This window comes from Osmerus mordax, chromosome 11 (genome assembly GCF_038355195.1).
Source record: "Osmerus mordax isolate fOsmMor3 chromosome 11, fOsmMor3.pri, whole genome shotgun sequence".
NCBI classification, from domain to species: Eukaryota; Metazoa; Chordata; class Actinopteri; order Osmeriformes; family Osmeridae; genus Osmerus; species Osmerus mordax.
Window position 1 is genome coordinate 1,424,032 of NC_090060.1, and position 24,005 is coordinate 1,448,036.

Sequence of the window (24,005 nt, forward strand, 5' to 3'; positions counted from 1 at the left end):
GTGGTGGAGGGGGGCACTAAATATGAGCAGTAAGGGTTGAGGGACAGAAGAATTTCAATTGACATGTCATAAAGATAACTTGCCGACGAGGATGAGATTCGAACTCACGCGTGCAGAGCACAAGGGATTAGCAGTCCATCGCCTTAACCACTCGGCCACCTCGTCATTTACATCACTAGGCCCTCGGTGGTGGAAGAACCTTCCATTTCACAAAACATGGAGAAAAGCAGGTGACACCAGGCACAATTGTGAAAAGGAATATAGTCAGGAGCTGAGGAAGGAATCAAAGAGTTGCTGGAAAGGCAGTGGTGGAGGGGGGCACTAAATATGAGCAGTAAGGGACAGAAGAATTTCAATTGACAAAGGTGGACATGTCATAAAGATAACTTGCCGACGAGGATGAGATTCAAACTCACGCGTGCAGAGCACAATGGATTAGCAGTCCATCGCCTTAACCAATCGGCCACCTCGTCATTTACAGCACTGGGCCCACGGTGTTGAAAGAACCTTCCATTTCACAAAACATGGAGAAAAGCAGGTGACGACAGGCACAATTGTGAAAAGGAATATAGTCAGGAGCTGAGGAAGGAATCAAAGAGTTGCTGGAAAGGCAGTGGTGGAGGGGGGCACTAAGGGTTGAGGGACAGAAGAATTTCAATTGACAAAGGTGGACATGTCATAAAGATAACTTGCCGACGAGGATGAGATTCGAACTCACGCGTGCAGAGCACAACGAATTAGCAGTCCATCGGCTTAACCACTCGGCCACCTCGTCATTTACAGCACTGGGCCCACGGTGGTGAAAGAACCTTCCATTTCACAAAACATGGAGAAAAGCAGGTGACGATAGGCACAATTGTGAAATGGAATATAGTCAGGAGCTGAGGAAGGAATCAAAGAGTTTCTGGAAAGGCAGTGGTGGAGGGGGGCACTAAATATGAGCAGTAAGGGACAGAAGAATTTCAATTGACAAAGGTGGACATGTCATAAAGATAACTTGCCGACGAGGATGAGATTCAAACTCACGCGTGCAGAGCACAATGGATTAGCAGTCCATCGCCTTAACCAATCGGCCACCTCGTCATTTACAGCACTGGGCCCACGGTGTTGAAAGAACCTTCCATTTCACAAAACATGGAGAAAAGCAGGTGACGACAGGCACAATTGTGAAAAGGAATATAGTCAGGAGCTGAGGAAGGAATCAAAGAGTTGCTGGAAAGGCAGTGGTGGAGGGGGGCACTAAGGGTTGAGGGACAGAAGAATTTCAATTGACAAAGGTGGACATGTCATAAAGATAACTTGCCGACGAGGATGAGATTCGAACTCACGCATGCAGAGCACAATGGATTAGCAGTCCATCGCCTTAACCACTCGGCCACCTCGTCATTAACAGCACTTGGCCCACGGTGGTGAAAGAACCTTCCATTTCACAAAACATGGAGAAAAGCAGGTGACGATAGGCACAATTGTGAAATGGAATATAGTCAGGAGCTGAGGAAGGAATCAAAGAGTTGCTGGAAAGGCAGTGGTGGAGGGGGGCACTAAATATGAGCAGTAAGGGACAGAAGAATTTCAATTGACAAAGGTGGACATGTCATAAAGATAACTTGCCGACGAGGATGAGATTCAAACTCACGCGTGCAGAGCACAATGGATTAGCAGTCCATCGCCTTAACCACTCGGCCACCTCGTCATTAACAGCACTTGGCCCACAGTGGTGAAAGAACCTTCCATTTCACAAAACATGGAGAAAAGCAGGTGACGACAGGCACAATTGTGAAAAAGAATATAGTCAGGAGCTGAGGAAGGAATCAAAGAGTTGCTGGAAAGGCAGTGGTGGAGGGGGGCACTAAGGGTTGAGGGACAGAAGAATTTCAATTGACAAAGGTGGACATGTCATAAAGATAACTTGCCGACGAGGATGAGATTCGAACTCACGCATGCAGAGCACAATGGATTAGCAGTCCATCGCCTTAACCACTCGGCCACCTCGTCATTAACAGCACTTGGCCCACGGTGGTGAAAGAACCTTCCATTTCACAAAACATGGAGAAAAGCAGGTGACGACAGGCACAATTGTGAAAAAGAATATAGTCAGGAGCTGAGGAAGGAATCAAAGAGTTGCTGGAAAGGCAGTGGTGGAGGGGGGCACTAAATATGAGCAGTAAGGGTTGAGGGACAGAAGAATTTCAATTGACAAAGGTGGACATGTCATAAAGATAACTTGCCGACGAGGATGAGATTCGAACTCACGCGTGCAGAGCACAAAGGATTAGCAGTCCATCTCCTTAACCACTCGGCCACCTCGTCATTTACATCACTAGGCCCTCGGTGGTGAAAGAACCTTCCATTTCACAAAACATGGAGAAAAGCAGGTGACACCAGGCACAATTGTGAAAAGGAATATAGTCAGGAGCTGAGGAAGGAATCAAAGAGTTGCTGGAAAGGCAGTGGTGGAGGGGGGCACTAAGGGTTGAGGGACAGAAGAATTTCAACTGACAAAGGTGGACATGTCATATAGATAACTTGCCGACGAGGATGAGATTCGAACTCACGCGTGCAGAGCACAACCGATTAGCAGTCCATCGGCTTAACCACTCGGCCACCTCGTCATTTACAGCACTGGGCCCACGGTGGTGAAAGAACCTTCCATTTCACAAAACATGGAGAAAAGCAGGTGACGATAGGCACAATTGTGAAATGGAATATAGTCAGGAGCTGAGGAAGGAATCAAAGAGTTTCTGGAAAGGCAGTGGTGGAGGGGGGCACTAAATATGAGCAGTAAGGGACAGAAGAATTTCAATTGACAAAGGTGGACATGTCATAAAGATAACTTGCCGACGAGGATGAGATTCGAACTCACGCGTGCAGAGCACAATGGATTAGCAGTCCATCGCCTTAACCACTCGGCCACCTCGTCATTAACAGCACTTGGCCCACAGTGGTGAAAGAACCTTCCATTTCACAAAACATGGAGAAAAGCAGGTGACGACAGGCACAATTGTGAAAAAGAATATAGTCAGGAGCTGAGGAAGGAATCAAAGAGTTGCTGGAAAGGCAGTGGTGGAGGGGGGCACTAAATATGAGCAGTAAGGGTTGAGGGACAGAAGAATTTCAATTGACATGTCATAAAGATAACTTGCCGACGAGGATGAGATTCGAACTCACGCGTGCAGAGCACAAGGGATTAGCAGTCCATCGCCTTAACCACTCAGCCACCTCGTCATTTACATCACTAGGCCCTCGGTGGTGGAAGAACCTTCCATTTCACAAAACATGGAGAAAAGCAGGTGACACCAGGCACAATTGTGAAAAGGAATATAGTCAGGAGCTGAGGAAGGAATCAAAGAGTTGCTGGAAAGGCAGTGGTGGAGGGGGGCACTAAATATGAGCAGTAAGGGACAGAAGAATTTCAATTGACAAAGGTGGACATGTCATAAAGATAACTTGCCGACGAGGATGAGATTCAAACTCACGCGTGCAGAGCACAATGGATTAGCAGTCCATCGCCTTAACCAATCGGCCACCTCGTCATTTACAGCACTGGGCCCACGGTGTTGAAAGAACCTTCCATTTCACAAAACATGGAGAAAAGCAGGTGACGACAGGCACAATTGTGAAAAGGAATATAGTCAGGAGCTGAGGAAGGAATCAAAGAGTTGCTGGAAAGGCAGTGGTGGAGGGGGGCACTAAGGGTTGAGGGACAGAAGAATTTCAATTGACAAAGGTGGACATGTCATAAAGATAACTTGCCGACGAGGATGAGATTCGAACTCACGCATGCAGAGCACAACGGATTAGCAGTCCATCGCCTTAACCACTCGGCCACCTCGTCATTAACAGCACTTGGCCCACGGTGGTGAAAGAACCTTCCATTTCACAAAACATGGAGAAAAGCAGGTGACGATAGGCACAATTGTGAAATGGAATATAGTCAGGAGCTGAGGAAGGAATCAAAGAGTTGCTGGAAAGGCAGTGGTGGAGGGGGGCACTAAATATGAGCAGTAAGGGACAGAAGAATTTCAATTGACAAAGGTGGACATGTCATAAAGATAACTTGCCGACGAGGATGAGATTCAAACTCACGCGTGCAGAGCACAATGGATTAGCAGTCCATCGCCTTAACCACTCGGCCACCTCGTCATTAACAGCACTTGGCCCACAGTGGTGAAAGAACCTTCCATTTCACAAAACATGGAGAAAAGCAGGTGACGACAGGCACAATTGTGAAAAGGAATATAGTCAGGAGCTGAGGAAGGAATCAAAGAGTTGCTGGAAAGGCAGTGGTGGAGGGGGGCACTAAGGGTTGAGGGACAGAAGAATTTCAATTGACAAAGGTGGACATGTCATAAAGATAACTTGCCGACGAGGATGAGATTCGAACTCACGCATGCAGAGCACAATGGATTAGCAGTCCATCGCCTTAACCACTCGGCCACCTCGTCATTAACAGCACTTGGCCCACGGTGGTGAAAGAACCTTCCATTTCACAAAACATGGAGAAAAGCAGGTGACGACAGGCACAATTGTGAAAAAGAATATAGTCAGGAGCTGAGGAAGGAATCAAAGAGTTGCTGGAAAGGCAGTGGTGGAGGGGGGCACTAAATATGAGCAGTAAGGGTTGAGGGACAGAAGAATTTCAATTGACAAAGGTGGACATGTCATAAAGATAACTTGCCGACGAGGATGAGATTCGAACTCACGCGTGCAGAGCACAAAGGATTAGCAGTCCATCTCCTTAACCACTCGGCCACCTCGTCATTTACATCACTAGGCCCTCGGTGGTGAAAGAACCTTCCATTTCACAAAACATGGAGAAAAGCAGGTGACACCAGGCACAATTGTGAAAAGGAATATAGTCAGGAGCTGAGGAAGGAATCAAAGAGTTGCTGGAAAGGCAGTGGTGGAGGGGGGCACTAAGGGTTGAGGGACAGAAGAATTTCAACTGACAAAGGTGGACATGTCATATAGATAACTTGCCGACGAGGATGAGATTCGAACTCACGCGTGCAGAGCACAACCGATTAGCAGTCCATCGGCTTAACCACTCGGCCACCTCGTCATTTACAGCACTGGGCCCACGGTGGTGAAAGAACCTTCCATTTCACAAAACATGGAGAAAAGCAGGTGACGATAGGCACAATTGTGAAATGGAATATAGTCAGGAGCTGAGGAAGGAATCAAAGAGTTTCTGGAAAGGCAGTGGTGGAGGGGGGCACTAAATATGAGCAGTAAGGGACAGAAGAATTTCAATTGACAAAGGTGGACATGTCATAAAGATAACTTGCCGACGAGGATGAGATTCGAACTCACGCGTGCAGAGCACAACGAATTAGCAGTCCATCGGCTTAACCACTCGGCCACCTCCTCATTTACAGCACTGGGCCCACGGTGGTGAAAGAACCTTCCATTTCACAAAACATGGAGAAAAGCAGGTGACGATAGGCACAATTGTGAAATGGAATATAGTCAGGAGCTGAGGAAGGAATCAAAGAGTTGCTGGAAAGGCAGTGGTGGAGGGGGGCACTAAATATGAGCAGTAAGGGTTGAGGGACAGAAGAATTTCAATTGACATGTCATAAAGATAACTTGCCGACGAGGATGAGATTCGAACTCACGCGTGCAGAGCACAAGGGATTAGCAGTCCATCGCCTTAACCACTCGGCCACCTCGTCATTTACATCACTAGGCCCTCGGTGGTGGAAGAACCTTCCATTTCACAAAACATGGAGAAAAGCAGGTGACACCAGGCACAATTGTGAAAAGGAATATAGTCAGGAGCTGAGGAAGGAATCAAAGAGTTGCTGGAAAGGCAGTGGTGGAGGGGGGCACTAAATATGAGCAGTAAGGGACAGAAGAATTTCAATTGACAAAGGTGGACATGTCATAAAGATAACTTGCCGACGAGGATGAGATTCAAACTCACGCGTGCAGAGCACAATGGATTAGCAGTCCATCGCCTTAACCAATCGGCCACCTCGTCATTTACAGCACTGGGCCCACGGTGTTGAAAGAACCTTCCATTTCACAAAACATGGAGAAAAGCAGGTGACGACAGGCACAATTGTGAAAAGGAATATAGTCAGGAGCTGAGGAAGGAATCAAAGAGTTGCTGGAAAGGCAGTGGTGGAGGGGGGCACTAAGGGTTGAGGGACAGAAGAATTTCAATTGACAAAGGTGGACATGTCATAAAGATAACTTGCCGACGAGGATGAGATTCGAACTCACGCGTGCAGAGCACAACGAATTAGCAGTCCATCGGCTTAACCACTCGGCCACCTCGCCATTTACAGCACTGGGCCCACGGTGGTGAAAGAACCTTCCATTTCACAAAACATGGAGAAAAGCAGGTGACGATAGGCACAATTGTGAAATGGAATATAGTCAGGAGCTGAGGAAGGAATCAAAGAGTTTCTGGAAAGGCAGTGGTGGAGGGGGGCACTAAATATGAGCAGTAAGGGACAGAAGAATTTCAATTGACAAAGGTGGACATGTCATAAAGATAACTTGCCGACGAGGATGAGATTCAAACTCACGCGTGCAGAGCACAATGGATTAGCAGTCCATCGCCTTAACCAATCGGCCACCTCGTCATTTACAGCACTGGGCCCACGGTGTTGAAAGAACCTTCCATTTCACAAAACATGGAGAAAAGCAGGTGACGACAGGCACAATTGTGAAAAGGAATATAGTCAGGAGCTGAGGAAGGAATCAAAGAGTTGCTGGAAAGGCAGTGGTGGAGGGGGGCACTAAGGGTTGAGGGACAGAAGAATTTCAATTGACAAAGGTGGACATGTCATAAAGATAACTTGCCGACGAGGATGAGATTCGAACTCACGCATGCAGAGCACAATGGATTAGCAGTCCATCGCCTTAACCACTCGGCCACCTCGTCATTAACAGCACTTGGCCCACGGTGGTGAAAGAACCTTCCATTTCACAAAACATGGAGAAAAGCAGGTGACGACAGGCACAATTGTGAAAAAGAATATAGTCAGGAGCTGAGGAAGGAATCAAAGAGTTGCTGGAAAGGCAGTGGTGGAGGGGGGCACTAAATATGAGCAGTAAGGGTTGAGGGACAGAAGAATTTCAATTGACAAAGGTGGACATGTCATAAAGATAACTTGCCGACGAGGATGAGATTCGAACTCACGCGTGCAGAGCACAAAGGATTAGCAGTCCATCTCCTTAACCACTCGGCCACCTCGTCATTTACATCACTAGGCCCTCGGTGGTGAAAGAACCTTCCATTTCACAAAACATGGAGAAAAGCAGGTGACACCAGGCACAATTGTGAAAAGGAATATAGTCAGGAGCTGAGGAAGGAATCAAAGAGTTGCTGGAAAGGCAGTGGTGGAGGGGGGCACTAAGGGTTGAGGGACAGAAGAATTTCAACTGACAAAGGTGGACATGTCATATAGATAACTTGCCGACGAGGATGAGATTCGAACTCACGCGTGCAGAGCACAACCGATTAGCAGTCCATCGGCTTAACCACTCGGCCACCTCGTCATTTACAGCACTGGGCCCACGGTGGTGAAAGAACCTTCCATTTCACAAAACATGGAGAAAAGCAGGTGACGATAGGCACAATTGTGAAATGGAATATAGTCAGGAGCTGAGGAAGGAATCAAAGAGTTTCTGGAAAGGCAGTGGTGGAGGGGGGCACTAAATATGAGCAGTAAGGGACAGAAGAATTTCAATTGACAAAGGTGGACATGTCATAAAGATAACTTGCCGACGAGGATGAGATTCGAACTCACGCGTGCAGAGCACAATGGATTAGCAGTCCATCGCCTTAACCACTCGGCCACCTCGTCATTAACAGCACTTGGCCCACAGTGGTGAAAGAACCTTCCATTTCACAAAACATGGAGAAAAGCAGGTGACGACAGGCACAATTGTGAAAAAGAATATAGTCAGGAGCTGAGGAAGGAATCAAAGAGTTGCTGGAAAGGCAGTGGTGGAGGGGGGCACTAAATATGAGCAGTAAGGGTTGAGGGACAGAAGAATTTCAATTGACATGTCATAAAGATAACTTGCCGACGAGGATGAGATTCGAACTCACGCGTGCAGAGCACAAGGGATTAGCAGTCCATCGCCTTAACCACTCGGCCACCTCGTCATTTACATCACTAGGCCCTCGGTGGTGGAAGAACCTTCCATTTCACAAAACATGGAGAAAAGCAGGTGACACCAGGCACAATTGTGAAAAGGAATATAGTCAGGAGCTGAGGAAGGAATCAAAGAGTTGCTGGAAAGGCAGTGGTGGAGGGGGGCACTAAATATGAGCAGTAAGGGACAGAAGAATTTCAATTGACAAAGGTGGACATGTCATAAAGATAACTTGCCGACGAGGATGAGATTCAAACTCACGCGTGCAGAGCACAATGGATTAGCAGTCCATCGCCTTAACCAATCGGCCACCTCGTCATTTACAGCACTGGGCCCACGGTGTTGAAAGAACCTTCCATTTCACAAAACATGGAGAAAAGCAGGTGACGACAGGCACAATTGTGAAAAGGAATATAGTCAGGAGCTGAGGAAGGAATCAAAGAGTTGCTGGAAAGGCAGTGGTGGAGGGGGGCACTAAGGGTTGAGGGACAGAAGAATTTCAATTGACAAAGGTGGACATGTCATAAAGATAACTTGCCGACGAGGATGAGATTCGAACTCACGCGTGCAGAGCACAACGAATTAGCAGTCCATCGGCTTAACCACTCGGCCACCTCGTCATTTACAGCACTGGGCCCACGGTGGTGAAAGAACCTTCCATTTCACAAAACATGGAGAAAAGCAGGTGACGATAGGCACAATTGTGAAATGGAATATAGTCAGGAGCTGAGGAAGGAATCAAAGAGTTTCTGGAAAGGCAGTGGTGGAGGGGGGCACTAAATATGAGCAGTAAGGGACAGAAGAATTTCAATTGACAAAGGTGGACATGTCATAAAGATAACTTGCCGACGAGGATGAGATTCAAACTCACGCGTGCAGAGCACAATGGATTAGCAGTCCATCGCCTTAACCAATCGGCCACCTCGTCATTTACAGCACTGGGCCCACGGTGTTGAAAGAACCTTCCATTTCACAAAACATGGAGAAAAGCAGGTGACGACAGGCACAATTGTGAAAAGGAATATAGTCAGGAGCTGAGGAAGGAATCAAAGAGTTGCTGGAAAGGCAGTGGTGGAGGGGGGCACTAAGGGTTGAGGGACAGAAGAATTTCAATTGACAAAGGTGGACATGTCATAAAGATAACTTGCCGACGAGGATGAGATTCGAACTCACGCATGCAGAGCACAATGGATTAGCAGTCCATCGCCTTAACCACTCGGCCACCTCGTCATTAACAGCACTTGGCCCACGGTGGTGAAAGAACCTTCCATTTCACAAAACATGGAGAAAAGCAGGTGACGACAGGCACAATTGTGAAAAAGAATATAGTCAGGAGCTGAGGAAGGAATCAAAGAGTTGCTGGAAAGGCAGTGGTGGAGGGGGGCACTAAATATGAGCAGTAAGGGTTGAGGGACAGAAGAATTTCAATTGACAAAGGTGGACATGTCATAAAGATAACTTGCCGACGAGGATGAGATTCGAACTCACGCGTGCAGAGCACAAAGGATTAGCAGTCCATCTCCTTAACCACTCGGCCACCTCGTCATTTACATCACTAGGCCCTCGGTGGTGAAAGAACCTTCCATTTCACAAAACATGGAGAAAAGCAGGTGACACCAGGCACAATTGTGAAAAGGAATATAGTCAGGAGCTGAGGAAGGAATCAAAGAGTTGCTGGAAAGGCAGTGGTGGAGGGGGGCACTAAGGGTTGAGGGACAGAAGAATTTCAACTGACAAAGGTGGACATGTCATATAGATAACTTGCCGACGAGGATGAGATTCGAACTCACGCGTGCAGAGCACAACCGATTAGCAGTCCATCGGCTTAACCACTCGGCCACCTCGTCATTTACAGCACTGGGCCCACGGTGGTGAAAGAACCTTCCATTTCACAAAACATGGAGAAAAGCAGGTGACGATAGGCACAATTGTGAAATGGAATATAGTCAGGAGCTGAGGAAGGAATCAAAGAGTTTCTGGAAAGGCAGTGGTGGAGGGGGGCACTAAATATGAGCAGTAAGGGACAGAAGAATTTCAATTGACAAAGGTGGACATGTCATAAAGATAACTTGCCGACGAGGATGAGATTCGAACTAACGCATGCAGAGCACAATGGATTAGCAGTCCATCGCCTTAACCACTCGGCCACCTCGTCATTTACAGCACTGGGCCCACGCTGGTGAAAGAACCTTCCATTTCACAAAACATGGAGAAAAGCAGGTGACGACAGGCACAATTGTGAAAAAGAATATAGTCAGGAGCTGAGGAAGGAATCAAAGAGTTGCTGGAAAGGCAGTGGTGGAGGGGGGCACTAAGGGTTGAGGGACAGAAGAATTTCAATTGACAAAGGTGGACATGTCATAAAGATAACTTGCCGACGAGGATGAGATTCGAACTCACGCATGCAGAGCACAATGGATTAGCAGTCCATCGCCTTAACCACTCGGCCACCTCATCATTTACAGCACTGGGCCCACGGTGGTGAAAGAACCTTCCATTTCACAAAACATGGAGAAAAGCAGGTGACGATAGGCACAATTGTGAAATGGAATATAGTCAGGAGCTGAGGAAGGAATCAAAGAGTTTCTGGAAAGGCAGTGGTGGAGGGGGGCACTAAATATGAGCAGTAAGGGACAGAAGAATTTCAATTGACAAAGGTGGACATGTCATAAAGATAACTTGCCGACGAGGATGAGATTCAAACTCACGCGTGCAGAGCACAATGGATTAGCAGTCCATCGCCTTAACCACTCGGCCACCTCGTCATTTACATCACTAGGCCCTCGGTGGTGAAAGAACCTTCCATTCCACAAAACATGGAGAAAAGCAGGTGACACCAGGCACAATTGTGAAAAGGAATATAGTCAGGAGCTGAGGAAGGAATCAAAGAGTTGCTGGAAAGGCAGTGGTGGAGGGGGGCACTAAGGGTTGAGGGACAGAAGAATTTCAATTGACAAAGGTGGACATGTCATAAAGATAATTTGCCGACGAGGATGAGATTCGAACTCACGCATGCAGAACACAATGGATTAGCAGTCCATCGCCTTAATCACTCGGCCACCTCGTCATTTACAGCACTGGGCCCACGGTGGTGAAAGAACCTTCCATTTCACAAAACATGGAGAAAAGCAGGTGACGACAGGCACAATTGTGAAAAGGAATATAGTCAGGAGCTGAGGAAGGAATCAAAGAGTTTCTGGAAAGGCAGTGGTGGAGGGGGGCACTAAATATGAGCAGAAAGGGACAGAAGAATTTCAATTGACAAAGGTGGACATGTCATAAAGATAACTTGCCGACGAGGATGAGATTCGAACTCACGCGTGCAGAGCACAATGGATTAGCAGTCCATCGCCTTAACCACTCGGCCACCTCGTCATTCACAGCACTGGGCCCATGGTGGTGAAAGAACCTTCCATTTCACAAAACATGGAGAAAAGCAGGTGACGATAGGCACAATTGTGAAATGGAATATAGTCAGGAGCTGAGGAAGGAATCAAAGAGTTTCTGGAAAGGCAGTGGTGGAGGGGGGCACTAAATATGAGCAGTAAGGTTTGAGGGACAGAAGAATTTCAATTGACAAAGGTGGACATGTCATAAAGATAACTTGCCGACGAGGATGAGATTCGAACTCACGCGTGCAGAGCACAAAGGATTAGCAGTCCATCTCCTTAACCACTCGGCCACCTCGTCATTTACATCACTAGGCCCTCGGTGGTGAAAGAACCTTCCATTTCACAAAACATGGAGAAAAGCAGGTGACACCAGGCACAATTGTGAAAAGGAATATAGTCAGGAGCTGAGGAAGGAATCAAAGAGTTGCTGGAAAGGCAGTGGTGGAGGGGGGCACTAAGGGTTGAGGGACAGAAGAATTTCAATTGACAAAGGTGGACATGTCATAAAGATAACTTGCCGACGAGGATGAGATTCGAACTAACGCATGCAGAGCACAATGGATTAGCAGTCCATCGCCTTAACCACTCGGCCACCTCGTCATTTACAACACTGGGCCCACGGTGGTGAAAGAACCTTCCATTTCACAAAACATGGAGAAAAGCAGGTGACGACAGGCACAATTGTGAAATGGAATATAGTCAGGAGCTGAGGAAGGAATCAAAGAGTTGCTGGAAAGGCAGTGGTGGAGGGGGGCACTAAATATGAGCAGTAAGGGTTGAGGGACAAAAGAATTTCAATTGAAAAAGGTGGACATGTCATAAAGATAACTTGCCGACGAGTATGAGATTCGAACTCACGCGCGCAGAGCACAAAGGATTAGCAGTCCATCTCCTTAACCACTCGGCCACCTCGTCATTTACATCACTAGGCCCTCGGTGGTGAAAGAACCTTCCATTCCACAAAACATGGAGAAAAGCAGGTGACACCAGGCACAATTGTGAAAAGGAATATAGTCAGGAGCTGAGGAAGGAATCAAAGAGTTGCTGGAAAGGCAGTGGTGGAGGGGGGCACTAAGGGTTGAGGGACAGAAGAATTTCAATTGACAAAGGTGGACATGTCATAAAGATAATTTGCCGACGAGGATGAGATTCGAACTCACGCATGCAGAGCACAATGGATTAGCAGTCCATCGCCTTAATCACTCGGCCACCTCGTCATTTACAGCACTGGGCCCACGGTGGTGAAAGAACCTTCCATTTCACAAAACATGGAGAAAAGCAGGTGACACCAGGCACAATTGTGAAAAGGAATATAGTCAGGAGCTGAGGAAGGAATCAAAGAGTTGCTGGAAAGGCAGTGGTGGAGGGGGGCACTAAGGGTTGAGGGACAGAAGAATTTCAATTGACAAAGGTGGACATGTCATAAAGATAATTTGCCGACGAGGATGAGATTCGAACTCACGCATGCAGAACACAATGGATTAGCAGTCCATCGCCTTAATCACTCGGCCACCTCGTCATTTACAGCACTGGGCCCACGGTGGTGAAAGAACCTTCCATTTCACAAAACATGGAGAAAAGCAGGTGACACCAGGCACAATTGTGAAAAGGAATATAGTCAGGAGCTGAGGAAGGAATCAAAGAGTTGCTGGAAAGGCAGTGGTGGAGGGGGGCACTAAGGGTTGAGGGACAGAAGAATTTCAACTGACAAAGGTGGACATGTCATATAGATAACTTGCCGACGAGGATGAGATTCGAACTCACGCGTGCAGAGCACAACGGATTAGCAGTCCATCGGCTTAACCACTCCGCCACCTCGTCATTTACAGCACTGGGCCCACGGTGGTGAAAGAACCTTCCATTTCACAAAACATGGAGAAAAGCAGGTGACGATAGGCACAATTGTGAAATGGAATATAGTCAGGAGCTGAAGAAGGAATCAAAGAGTTTCTGGAAAGGCAGTGGTGGAGGGGGGCACTAAATATGAGCAGTAAGGGACAGAAGAATTTCAATTGACAAAGGTGGACATGTCATAAAGATAACTTGCCGAAGAGGATGAGATTCAAACTCACGCGTGCAGAGCACAACGGATTAGCAGTCCATCGCCTTAACCAATCGGCCACCTCGTCATTTAAAGCACTGGGCCCACGGTGTTGAAAGAACATTCCATTTCACAAAACATGGAGAAAAGCAGGTGACGACAGGCACAATTGTGAAAAGGAATATAGTCAGGAGCTGAGGAAGGAATCAAAGAGTTTCTGGAAAGGCAGTGGTGGAGGGGGGCACTAAATATGAGCAGTAAGGGTTGAGGGACAGAAGAATTTCAATTGACATGTCATAAAGATAACTTGCCGACGAGGATGAGATTCGAACTCAAGCCTGCAGAGCACAATGAATTAGCAGTCCATCGCCTTAACCACTCTGCCACCTCGTCATTTACAGCACTGGGCCCACGGTGGTGAAAGAACCTTCCATTTCAAAAAACATGGAGAAAAGCAGGTGACGACAGGCACAATTGTGAAAAGGAATATTGTCAGGAGCTGAGGAAGGAATCAAAGAGTTGCTGGAAAGGCAGTGGTGGAGGGGGGTACTAAATATGAGCAGTAAGGGTTGAGGGACAGAAGAATTTCAATTGACATGTCATAAAGATAACTTGCCGACGAGGATGAGATTCGAACTCACGCGTGCAGAGCACAAGGGATTAGCAGTCCATCGCCTTAATCACTCGGCCACCTCGTCATTTACAGCAAGGGGCCCACGGTGGTGAAAGAACCTTCCATTTCATAAAACATGGAGAAAAGCAGGTGACGACAGGCAAAATTGTGAAAAGGAATATAGTCAGGAGCTGAGGAAGGAATCAAAGAGTTGCTGGAAAGGCAGTGGTGGAGGGGGGCACTAAATATGAGCAGTAAGGGTTGAGGGACAGAAGAATTTCAATTGACAAAGGTGGACATGTCATATAGATAACTTGCCGACGAGGATGAGATTCGAACTCACGGGTGCAGAGCACAACGGATTAGCAGTCCATCGGCTTAACCACTCGGCCACCTCGTCATTTACAGCACTGGGCCCACGGTGGTGAAAGAACCTTCCATTTCACAAAACATGGAGAAAAGCAGGTGACGATAGGCACAATTGTGAAATGGAATATAGTCAGGAGCTGAGGAAGGAATCAAAGAGTTTCTGGAAAGGCAGTGGTGGAGGGGGGCACTAAATATGAGCAGTAAGGGACAGAAGAATTTCAATTGACAAAGGTGGACATGTCATAAAGATAACTTGCCGACGAGGATGAGATTCAAACTCACGCGTGCAGAGCACAATGGATTAGCAGTCCATCGCCTTAACCAATCGGCCACCTCGTCATTTACAGCACTGGGCCCACGGTGTTGAAAGAACCTTCCATTTCACAAAACATGGAGAAAAGCAGGTGACGACAGGCACAATTGTGAAAAGGAATATAGTCAGGAGCTGAGGAAGGAATCAAAGAGTTGCTGGAAAGGCAGTGGTGGAGGGGGGCACTAAGGGTTGAGGGACAGAAGAATTTCAACTGACAAAGGTGGACATGTCATATAGATAACTTGCCGACGAGGATGAGATTCGAACTCACGCGTGCAGAGCACAACGGATTAGCAGTCCATCGGCTTAACCACTCGGCCACTTCGTCATTTACAGCACTGGGCCCACGGTGGTGAAAGAACCTTCCATTTCACAAAACATGGAGAAAAGCAGGTGACGACAGGCACAATTGTGAAAAGGAATATAGTCAGGAGCTGAGGAAGGAATCAAAGAGTTGCTGGAAAGGCAGTGGTGGAGGGGGGCACTAAGGGTTGAGGGACAGAAGAATTTCAACTGACAAAGGTGGACATGTCATATAGATAACTTGCCGACGAGGATGAGATTGGAACTCACGCGTGCAGAGCACAACGGATTAGCAGTCCATCGGCTTAACCACTCGGCCACCTCGTCATTTACAGCACTGGGCCCACGGTGGTGAAAGAACCTTCCATTTCACAAAACATGGAGAAAAGCAGGTGACGATAGGCACAATTGTGAAATGGAATATAGTCAGGAGCTGAGGAAGGAATCAAAGAGTTTCTGGAAAGGCAGTGGTGGAGGGGGGCACTAAATATGAGCAGTAAGGGACAGAAGAATTTCAATTGACAAAGGTGGACATGTCATAAAGATAACTTGCCGACGAGGATGAGATTCAAACTCACGCGTGCAGAGCACAATGGATTGGCAGTCCATCGCCTTAACCAATCGGCCACCTCGTCATTTACAGCACTGGGCCCACGGTGTTGAAAGAACCTTCCATTTCACAAAACATGGAGAAAAGCAGGTGACGACAGGCACAATTGTGAAAAGGAATATAGTCAGGAGCTGAGGAAGGAATCAAAGAGTTGCTGGAAAGGCAGTGGTGGAGGGGGGCACTAAGGGTTGAGGGACAGAAGAATTTCAACTGACAAAGGTGGACATGTCATATAGATAACTTGCCGACGAGGATGAGATTCGAACTCACGCGTGCAGAGCACAATGGATTAGCAGTCCATCGCCTTAACCACTCGGCCACCTCGTCATTAACAGCACTTGGCCCACGGTGGTGAAAGAACCTTCCATTTCACAAAACATGGAGAAAAGCAGGTGACGACAGGCACAATTGTGAAAAAGAATATAGTCAGGAGCTGAGGAAGGAATCAAAGAGTTGCTGGAAAGGCAGTGGTGGAGGGGGGCACTAAATATGAGCAGTAAGGGTTGAGGGACAGAAGAATTTCAATTGACAAAGGTGGACATGTCATAAAGATAACTTGCCGACGAGGATGAGATTCGAACTAACGCATGCAGAGCACAATGGATTAGCAGTCTATCGCCTTAATCACTCGGCCACCTCGTCATTTACAGCACTGGGCCCACGGTGGTGAAAGAACCTTCCATTTCACAAAACATGGAGAAAAGCAGGTGACGACAGGCACAATTGTGAAAAGGAATATAGTCAGGAGCTGAGGAAGGAATCAAAGAGTTGCTGGAAAGGCAGTGGTGGAGGGGGGCACTAAGGGTTGAGGGACAGAAGAATTTCAATTGACAAAGGTGGACATGTCATAAAGATAACTTGCCGACGAGGATGAGATTCGAACTAACGCGTGCAGAGCACAACGGATTAGCAGTCCATCGGCTTAACCACTCCGCCACCTCGTCATTTACAGCACTGGGCCCACGGTGGTGAAAGAACCTTCCATTTCACAAAACATGGAGAAAAGCAGGTGACGATAGGCACAATTGTGAAATGGAATATAGTCAGGAGCTGAGGAAGGAATCAAAGAGTTTCTGGAAAGGCAGTGGTGGAGGGGGGCACTAAATATGAGCAGTAAGGGTTGAGGGACAGAAGAATTTCAATTGACAAAGGTGGACATGTCATAAAGATAACTTGCCGACGAGGATGAGATTCGAACTCACGCATGCAGAGCACAACGGATTAGCAGTCCATCGCCTTAACCACTCGGCCACCTCGTCATTTACAGCACTGGGCCCACGGTGGTGAAAGAACCTTCCATTTCACAAAACATGGAGAAAAGCAGGTGACGATAGGCACAGTTGTGAAATGGAATATAGTCAGGAGCTGAGGAAGGAATCAAAGAGTTTCTGGAAAGGCAGTGGTGGAGGGGGGCACTAAATATGAGCAGTAAGGGTTGAGGGACAGAAGAATTTCAATTGACAAAGGTGGACATGTCATAAAGATAACTTGCCGACGAGGATGAGATTCGAACTCACGCGTGCAGAGCACAATGGATTAGCAGTCCATCGCCTTAACCACTCGGCCACCTCGTCATTTACAGCACTTGGCCCACGGTGGTGAAAGAACCTTCCATTTCACAAAACATGGAGAAAAGCAGGTGACGACAGGCAAAATTGTGAAAAGGAATATAGTCAGGAGCTGAGGAAGGAATCAAAGAGTTGCTGGAAAGGCAGTGGTGGAGGGGGGCACTAAATATGAGCAGTAAGGGTTGAGGGACAGAAGAATTTCAATTGACAAAGGTGGACATGTCATAAAGATAACTTGCCGACGAGGATGAGATTCGAACTCACACGTGCAGAGCACAATGCATTAGCAGTCCATCGCCTTAACCACTCGGCCACCTCGTCATTTACAGCACTGGGCCCACGGTGGTGAAAGAACCTTCCATTTCACAAAACATGGAGAAAAGCAGGTGACGACAGGCACAATTGTGAAAAAGAATATAGTCAGGAGCTGAGGAAGGAATCAAAGAGTTGCTGGAAAGGCAGTGGTGGAGGGGGGCACTAAAGGTTGAGGGACAGAAGAATTTCAATTGACAAAGGTGGACATGTCATAAAGATAACTTGCCGACGAGGATGAGATTCGAACTCACGCGTGCAGAGCACAATGGATTAGCAGTCCATCGCCTTAACCACTCGGCCACCTCGTCATTTACAGCACTGGGCCCACGGTGGTGAAAGAACCTTCCATTTCACAAAACATGGAGAAAAGCAGGTGACGACAGGCACAATTGTGAAAAAGAATATAGTCAGGAGCTGAGGAAGGAATCAAAGAGTTTCTGGAAAGGCAGTGGTGGAGGGGGGCACTAAATATGAGCAGTAAGGGTTGAGGGACAGAATAATTTCAATTGACAAAGGTGGACATGTCATAAAGATAACTTGCCGACGAGGATGAGATTCGAACTCACGCATGCAGAGCACAACGGATTAGCAGTCCATCGCCTTAACCACTCGGCCACCTCGTCATTCACAGCACTGGGCCCACGGTGGTGAAAGAACCTTCCATTTCACAAAACATGGAGAAAAGCAGGTGACGATAGGCACAATTGTGAAAAGGAATATAGTCAGGAGCTGAGGAAGGAATCAAAGAGTTTCTGGAAAGGCAGTGGTGGAGGGGGGCACTAAATATGAGCAGTAAGGGACAGAAGAATTTCAATTGACAAAGGTGGACATGTCATAAAGATAACTTGCCGACGAGGATGAGATTCGAACACACGCGTGCAGAGCACAATGGATTAGCAGTCCATCGCCTTAACCACTCGGCCACCTCGTCATTAACAGCACTTGGCCCACGGGGGTGAAAGAACCTTCCATTTCACAAAACATGGAGAAAAGCAGGTGACGACAGGCACAATTGTGAAAAAGAATATAGTCAGGAGCTGAGGAAGGAATCAAAGAGTTGCTGGAAAGGCAGTGGTGGAGGGGGGCACTAAATATGAGCAGTAAGGGTTGAGGGACAGAAGAATTTCAATTGACAAAGGTGGACATGTCATAAAGATAACTTGCCGACGAGGATGAGATTCGAACTCACGCGTGCAGAGCACAAAGGATTAGCAGTCCATCTCCTTAACCACTCGGCCACCTCGTCATTCAAAGCACTGGGCCCACGGTGGTGAAAGAACCTTCCATTTCACAAAACATGGAGAAAAGCAGGTGACGACAGGCAAAATTGTGAAATGGAATATAGTCAGGAGCTGAGGAAGGAATCAAAGAGTTGCTGGAAAGGCAGTGGTGGAGGGGGGCACTAAATATGAGCAGTAAGGGTTGAGGGACAGAAGAATTTCAATTGACAAAGGTGGACATGTCATAAAGATAACTTGCCGACGAGGATGAGATTCCAACTCACGCGTGCAGAGCACAATGGATTAGCAGTCCATCGCCTTAACCACTCGGCCACCTCGTCATTCACAGCACTGGGCCCATGGTGGTGAAAGAACCTTCCATTTCACAAAACAAGGAGAAAAGCAGGTGACGATAGGCACAATTGTGAAATGGAATATAGTCAGGAGCTGAGGAAGGAATCAAAGAGTTGCTGGAAAGGCAGTGGTGGAGGGGGGCACTAAATATGAGCAGTAAGGGTTGAGGGACAGAAGAATTTCAATTGACAAAGGTGGACATGTCATAAAGATAACTTGCCGACGAGGATGAGATTCCAACTCACGCGTGCAGAGCACAATGGATTAGCAGTCCATCGCCTTAACCACTCGGCCACCTCGTCATTCACAGCACTGGGCCCACGGTGGTGAAAGAACCTTCCATTTCACAAAACATGGAGAAAAGCAGGTGACGATAGGCACAATTGTGAAATGGAATATAGTCAGGAGCTGAGGAAGGAATCAAAGAGTTTCTGGAAAGGCAGTGGTGGAGGGGGGCACTAAATATGAGCAGTAAGGGTTGAGGGACAGAAGAATTTCAATTGACAAAGGTGGACATGTCATAAAGATAACTTGCCGACGAGGATGAGATTCGAACTCACGCGTGCAGAGCACAATGGATTAGCAGTCCATCGCCTTAACCACTCGGCCACCTCGTCATTCAAAGCACTGGGCCCACGGTGGTGAAAGAACCTTCCATTTCACAAAACATGGAGAAAAGCAGGTGACGATAGGCACAATTGTGAAATGGAATATAGTCAGGAGCTGAGGAAGGAATCAAAGAGTTTCTGGAAAGGCAGTGGTGGAGGGGGGCACTAAATATGAGCAGTAAGGGACAGAAGAATTTCAATTGACAAAGGTGGACATGTCATAAAGATAACTTGCCGACGAGGATGAGATTCAAACTCACGCGTGCAGAGCACAATGGATTAGCAGTCCATCGCCTTAACCAATCGGCCACCTCGTCATTTACAGCACTGGGCCCACGGTGTTGAAAGAACCTTCCATTTCACAAAACATGGAGAAAAGCAGGTGACGACAGGCACAATTGTGAAAAGGAATATAGTCAGGAGCTGAGGAAGGAATCAAAGAGTTGCTGGAAAGGCAGTGGTGGAGGGGGGCACTAAGGGTTGAGGGACAGAAGAATTTCAATTGACAAAGGTGGACATGTCATAAAGATAACTTGCAGACGAGGATGAGATTCGAACTCACGCGTGCAGAGCACAATGGATTAGCAGTCCATCGCCTTAACCACTCGGCCACCTCGTAATTTACAGCACTGGGCCCACGGTGGTGAAAGAACCTTCCATTTCACAAAACATGGAGAAAAGCAGGTGACGATAGGCACAATTGTGAAATGGAATATAGTCAGGAGCTGAGGAAGGAATCAAAGAGTTTCTGGAAAGGCAGTGGTGGAGGGGGGCACTAAATATGAGCAGTAAGGGACAGAAGAATTTCAATTGACAAAGGTGGACATGTCATAAAGATAACTTCCCGACGAGGATGAGATTCAAACTCACGCGTGCAGAGCACAATGGATTAGCAGTCCATCGCCTTAACCACTCGGCCACCTCGTCATTTACAGCACTGGGCCCACGGTGGTGAAAGAACCTTCCATTTCACAAAACATGGAGAAAAGCAGGTGACGATAGGCACAATTGTGAAATGGAATATAGTCAGGAGCTGAGGAAGGAATCAAAGAGTTTCTGGAAAAGCAGTGGTGGAGGGGGGCACCAAGGGTTGAGGGACAGAAGAATTTCAATTGACAAAGGTGGACATGTCATAAAGATAACTTGCCGACAAGGATGAGATTCGAACTCACGCGTGCAGAGCACAATGAATTAGCAGTCCATCGCCTTAACCACTCGGCCACCTCGTCATTAACAGCACTTGGCCCACGGTGGTGAAAGTACCTTCCATTTCACAAAACATGGAGAAAAGCAGGTGACGATAGGCACAATTGTGAAAAAGAATATAGTCAGGAGCTGAGGAAGGAATCAAAGAGTTGCTGGAAAGGCAGTGGTGGAGGGGGGCACTAAATATGAGCAGTAAGGGTTGAGGGACAGAAGAATTTCAATTGACAAAGGTGGACATGTCATAAAGATAACTTGCCGACGAGGATGAGATTCGAACTCACGCGTGCAGAGCACAAAGGATTAGCAGTCCATCTCCTTAACCACTCGGCCACCTCGTCATTTACATCACTAGGCCCTCGGTGGTGAAAGAACCTTCCATTTCACAAAACATGGAGAAAAGCAGGTGACACCAGGCACAATTGTGAAAAGGAATATAGTCAGGAGCTGAGGAAGGAATCAAAGAGTTGCTGGAAAGGCAGTGGTGGAGGGGGGCACTAAGGGTTGAGGGACAGAAGAATTTCAACTGACAAAGGTGGACATGTCATATAGATAACTTGCCGACGAGGATGAGATTCGAACTCACGCGTGCAGAGCACAACCGATTAGCAGTCCATCGGCTTAACCACTCGGCCACCTCGTCATTTACAGCACTGGGCCCACGGTGGTGAAAGAACCTTCCATTTCACAAAACATGGAGAAAAGCAGGTGACGATAGGCACAATTGTGAAATGGAATATAGTCAGGAGCTGAGGAAGGAATCAAAGAGTTTCTGGAAAGGCAGTGGTGGAGGGGGGCACTAAATATGAGCAGTAAGGGACAGAAGAATTTCAATTGACAAAGGTGGACATGTCATAAAGATAACTTGCCGACGAGGATGAGATTCGAACTCACGCGTGCAGAGCACAATGGATTAGCAGTCCATCGCCTTAACCACTCGGCCACCTCGTCATTTACAGCACTGGGCCCACGGGGGTGAAAGAACCTTCCATTTCACAAAACATGGAGAAAAGCAGGTGACGATAGGCAAAATTGTGAAAAGGAATATAGTCAGGAGCTGAGGAAGGAATCAAAGAGTTGCTGGAAAGGCAGTGGTGGAGGGGGGCACTAAATATGAGCAGTAAGGGTTGAGGGACAGAAGAATTTCAATTGACAAAGGTGGACATGTCATAAAGATAACTTGCCGACGAGGATGAGATTCGAACTCACGAGTGCAGAGCACAAAGGATTAGCAGTACATCGGCTTAACCACTCGGCCACCTCGTCATTTACAGCACTGGGCCCACGGTGGTGAAAGAACCTTCCATTTCACAAAACATGGAGAAAAGCAGGTGACGATAGGCACAATTGTGAAATGGAATATAGTCAGGAGCTGAGGAAGGAATCAAAGAGTTTCTGGAAAGGCAGTGGTGGAGGGGGGCACTAAATATGAGCAGAAAGGGACAGAAGAATTTCAATTGACAAAGGTGGACATGTCATAAAGATAACTTGCCGACGAGGATGAGATTCGAACTCACGCGTGCAGAGCACAATGGATTAGCAGTCCATCGCCTTAACCACTCGGCCACCTCGTCATTCACAGCACTGGGCCCACGGTGGTGAAAGAACCTTCCATTTCACAAAACATGGAGAAAAGCAGGTGACGATAGGCACAATTGTGAAATGGAATATAGTCAGGAGCTGAGGAAGGAATCAAAGAGTTTCTGGAAAGGCAGTGGTGGAGGGGGGCACTAAATATGAGCAGTAAGGGTTGAGGGACAGAAGAATTTCAATTGACAAAGGTGGACATGTCGTAAAGATAACTTGCCGACGAGGATGAGATTCGAACTCACGCGTGCAGAGCACAATGGATTAGCAGTCCATCGCCTTAACCACTCGGCCACCTCGTCATTAACAGCACTTGGCCCACAGTGGTGAAAGAACCTTCCATTTCACAAAACATGGAGAAAAGCAGGTGACGACAGGCACAATTGTGAAATGGAATATAGTCAGGAGCTGAGGAAGGAATCAAAGAGTTGCTGGAAAGGCAGTGGTGGAGGGGGGCACTAAATATGAGCAGTAAGGGTTGAGGGACAGAAGAATTTCAATTGACAAAGGTGGACATGTCATAAAGATAACTTGCCGACGAGGATGAGATTCGAACTCACGCGTGCAGAGCACAATGGATTAGCAGTCCATCGCCTTAACCACTCGGCCACCTCGTCATTAACAGCACTTGGCCCACAGTGGTGAAAGAACCTTCCATTTCACAAAACATGGAGAAAAGCAGGTGACGACAGGCACAATTGTGAAAAAGAATATAGTCAGGAGCTGAGGAAGGAATCAAAGAGTTGCTGGAAAGGCAGTGGTGGAGGGGGGCACTAAATATGAGCAGTAAGGGACAGAAGAATTTCAATTGACATAGGTGGACATGTCATAAAGATAACTTGCCGACGAGGATGAGATTCGAACTCACGCGTGCAGAGCACAATGGATTAGCAGTCCATCGCCTTAACCACTCGGCCACCTCGTCATTTACAGCACTGGGCCCACGGTGGTGAAAGAACCTTCCATTTCACAAAACATGGAGAAAAGCAGGTGACGATAGGCACAATTGTGAAATGGAATATAGTCAGGAGCTGAGGAAGGAATCAAAGAGTTTCTGGAAAGGCAGTGGTGGAGGGGGGCACTAAATATGAGCAGTAAGGGTTGAGGGACAGAAGAATTTCAATTGACAAAGGTGGACATGTCATAAAGATAACTTGCCGACGAGGATGAGATTCAAACTCACGCGTGCAGAGCACAATGGATTAGCAGTCCATCGCCTTAACCATTCGGCCACCTCGTCATTCACAGCACTGGGCCCACGGTGGTGAAAGAACCTTCCATTTCACAAAACATGGAGAAAAGCAGGTGACGATAGGCACAATTGTGAAATGGAATATAGTCAGGAGCTGAGGAAGGAATCAAAGAGTTTCTGGAAAGGCAGTGGTGGAGGGGGG

At 47.4% G+C, this 24,005-nt stretch overlaps 12 non-coding genes across 12 annotated transcripts; all 12 read right to left on the bottom strand.

Annotated features, from left to right (window-relative positions):
* Positions 1-2,838: 2,838 nt before the first annotated feature.
* Positions 2,839-2,920, bottom strand: trnas-gcu (transfer RNA serine (anticodon GCU)). The gene has a single exon. It is a non-coding gene; the product is annotated as a tRNA-Ser (tRNA).
* Positions 2,921-7,738: 4,818 nt separating this feature from the next.
* Positions 7,739-7,820, bottom strand: trnas-gcu (transfer RNA serine (anticodon GCU)). Its single transcript has one exon. It is a non-coding gene; the product is annotated as a tRNA-Ser (tRNA).
* A 3,588-nt stretch (positions 7,821-11,408) lies between these two features.
* On the bottom strand, positions 11,409-11,490 carry trnas-gcu (transfer RNA serine (anticodon GCU)). The gene has a single exon. It is a non-coding gene; the product is annotated as a tRNA-Ser (tRNA).
* A 4,511-nt stretch (positions 11,491-16,001) lies between these two features.
* trnas-gcu (transfer RNA serine (anticodon GCU)) lies at positions 16,002-16,083 on the bottom strand. The gene has a single exon. It is a non-coding gene; the product is annotated as a tRNA-Ser (tRNA).
* Positions 16,084-17,248: 1,165 nt separating this feature from the next.
* Positions 17,249-17,330, bottom strand: trnas-gcu (transfer RNA serine (anticodon GCU)). The gene has a single exon. It is a non-coding gene; the product is annotated as a tRNA-Ser (tRNA).
* A 535-nt stretch (positions 17,331-17,865) lies between these two features.
* Positions 17,866-17,947, bottom strand: trnas-gcu (transfer RNA serine (anticodon GCU)). The gene has a single exon. It is a non-coding gene; the product is annotated as a tRNA-Ser (tRNA).
* Positions 17,948-19,748: 1,801 nt separating this feature from the next.
* On the bottom strand, positions 19,749-19,830 carry trnas-gcu (transfer RNA serine (anticodon GCU)). Its single transcript has one exon. It is a non-coding gene; the product is annotated as a tRNA-Ser (tRNA).
* A 2,063-nt stretch (positions 19,831-21,893) lies between these two features.
* On the bottom strand, positions 21,894-21,975 carry trnas-gcu (transfer RNA serine (anticodon GCU)). The gene has a single exon. It is a non-coding gene; the product is annotated as a tRNA-Ser (tRNA).
* Positions 21,976-22,516: 541 nt separating this feature from the next.
* Positions 22,517-22,598, bottom strand: trnas-gcu (transfer RNA serine (anticodon GCU)). Its single transcript has one exon. It is a non-coding gene; the product is annotated as a tRNA-Ser (tRNA).
* Positions 22,599-22,831: 233 nt separating this feature from the next.
* trnas-gcu (transfer RNA serine (anticodon GCU)) lies at positions 22,832-22,913 on the bottom strand. Its single transcript has one exon. It is a non-coding gene; the product is annotated as a tRNA-Ser (tRNA).
* A 233-nt stretch (positions 22,914-23,146) lies between these two features.
* On the bottom strand, positions 23,147-23,228 carry trnas-gcu (transfer RNA serine (anticodon GCU)). The gene has a single exon. It is a non-coding gene; the product is annotated as a tRNA-Ser (tRNA).
* Positions 23,229-23,454: 226 nt separating this feature from the next.
* On the bottom strand, positions 23,455-23,536 carry trnas-gcu (transfer RNA serine (anticodon GCU)). Its single transcript has one exon. It is a non-coding gene; the product is annotated as a tRNA-Ser (tRNA).
* Positions 23,537-24,005: the final 469 nt, after the last annotated feature.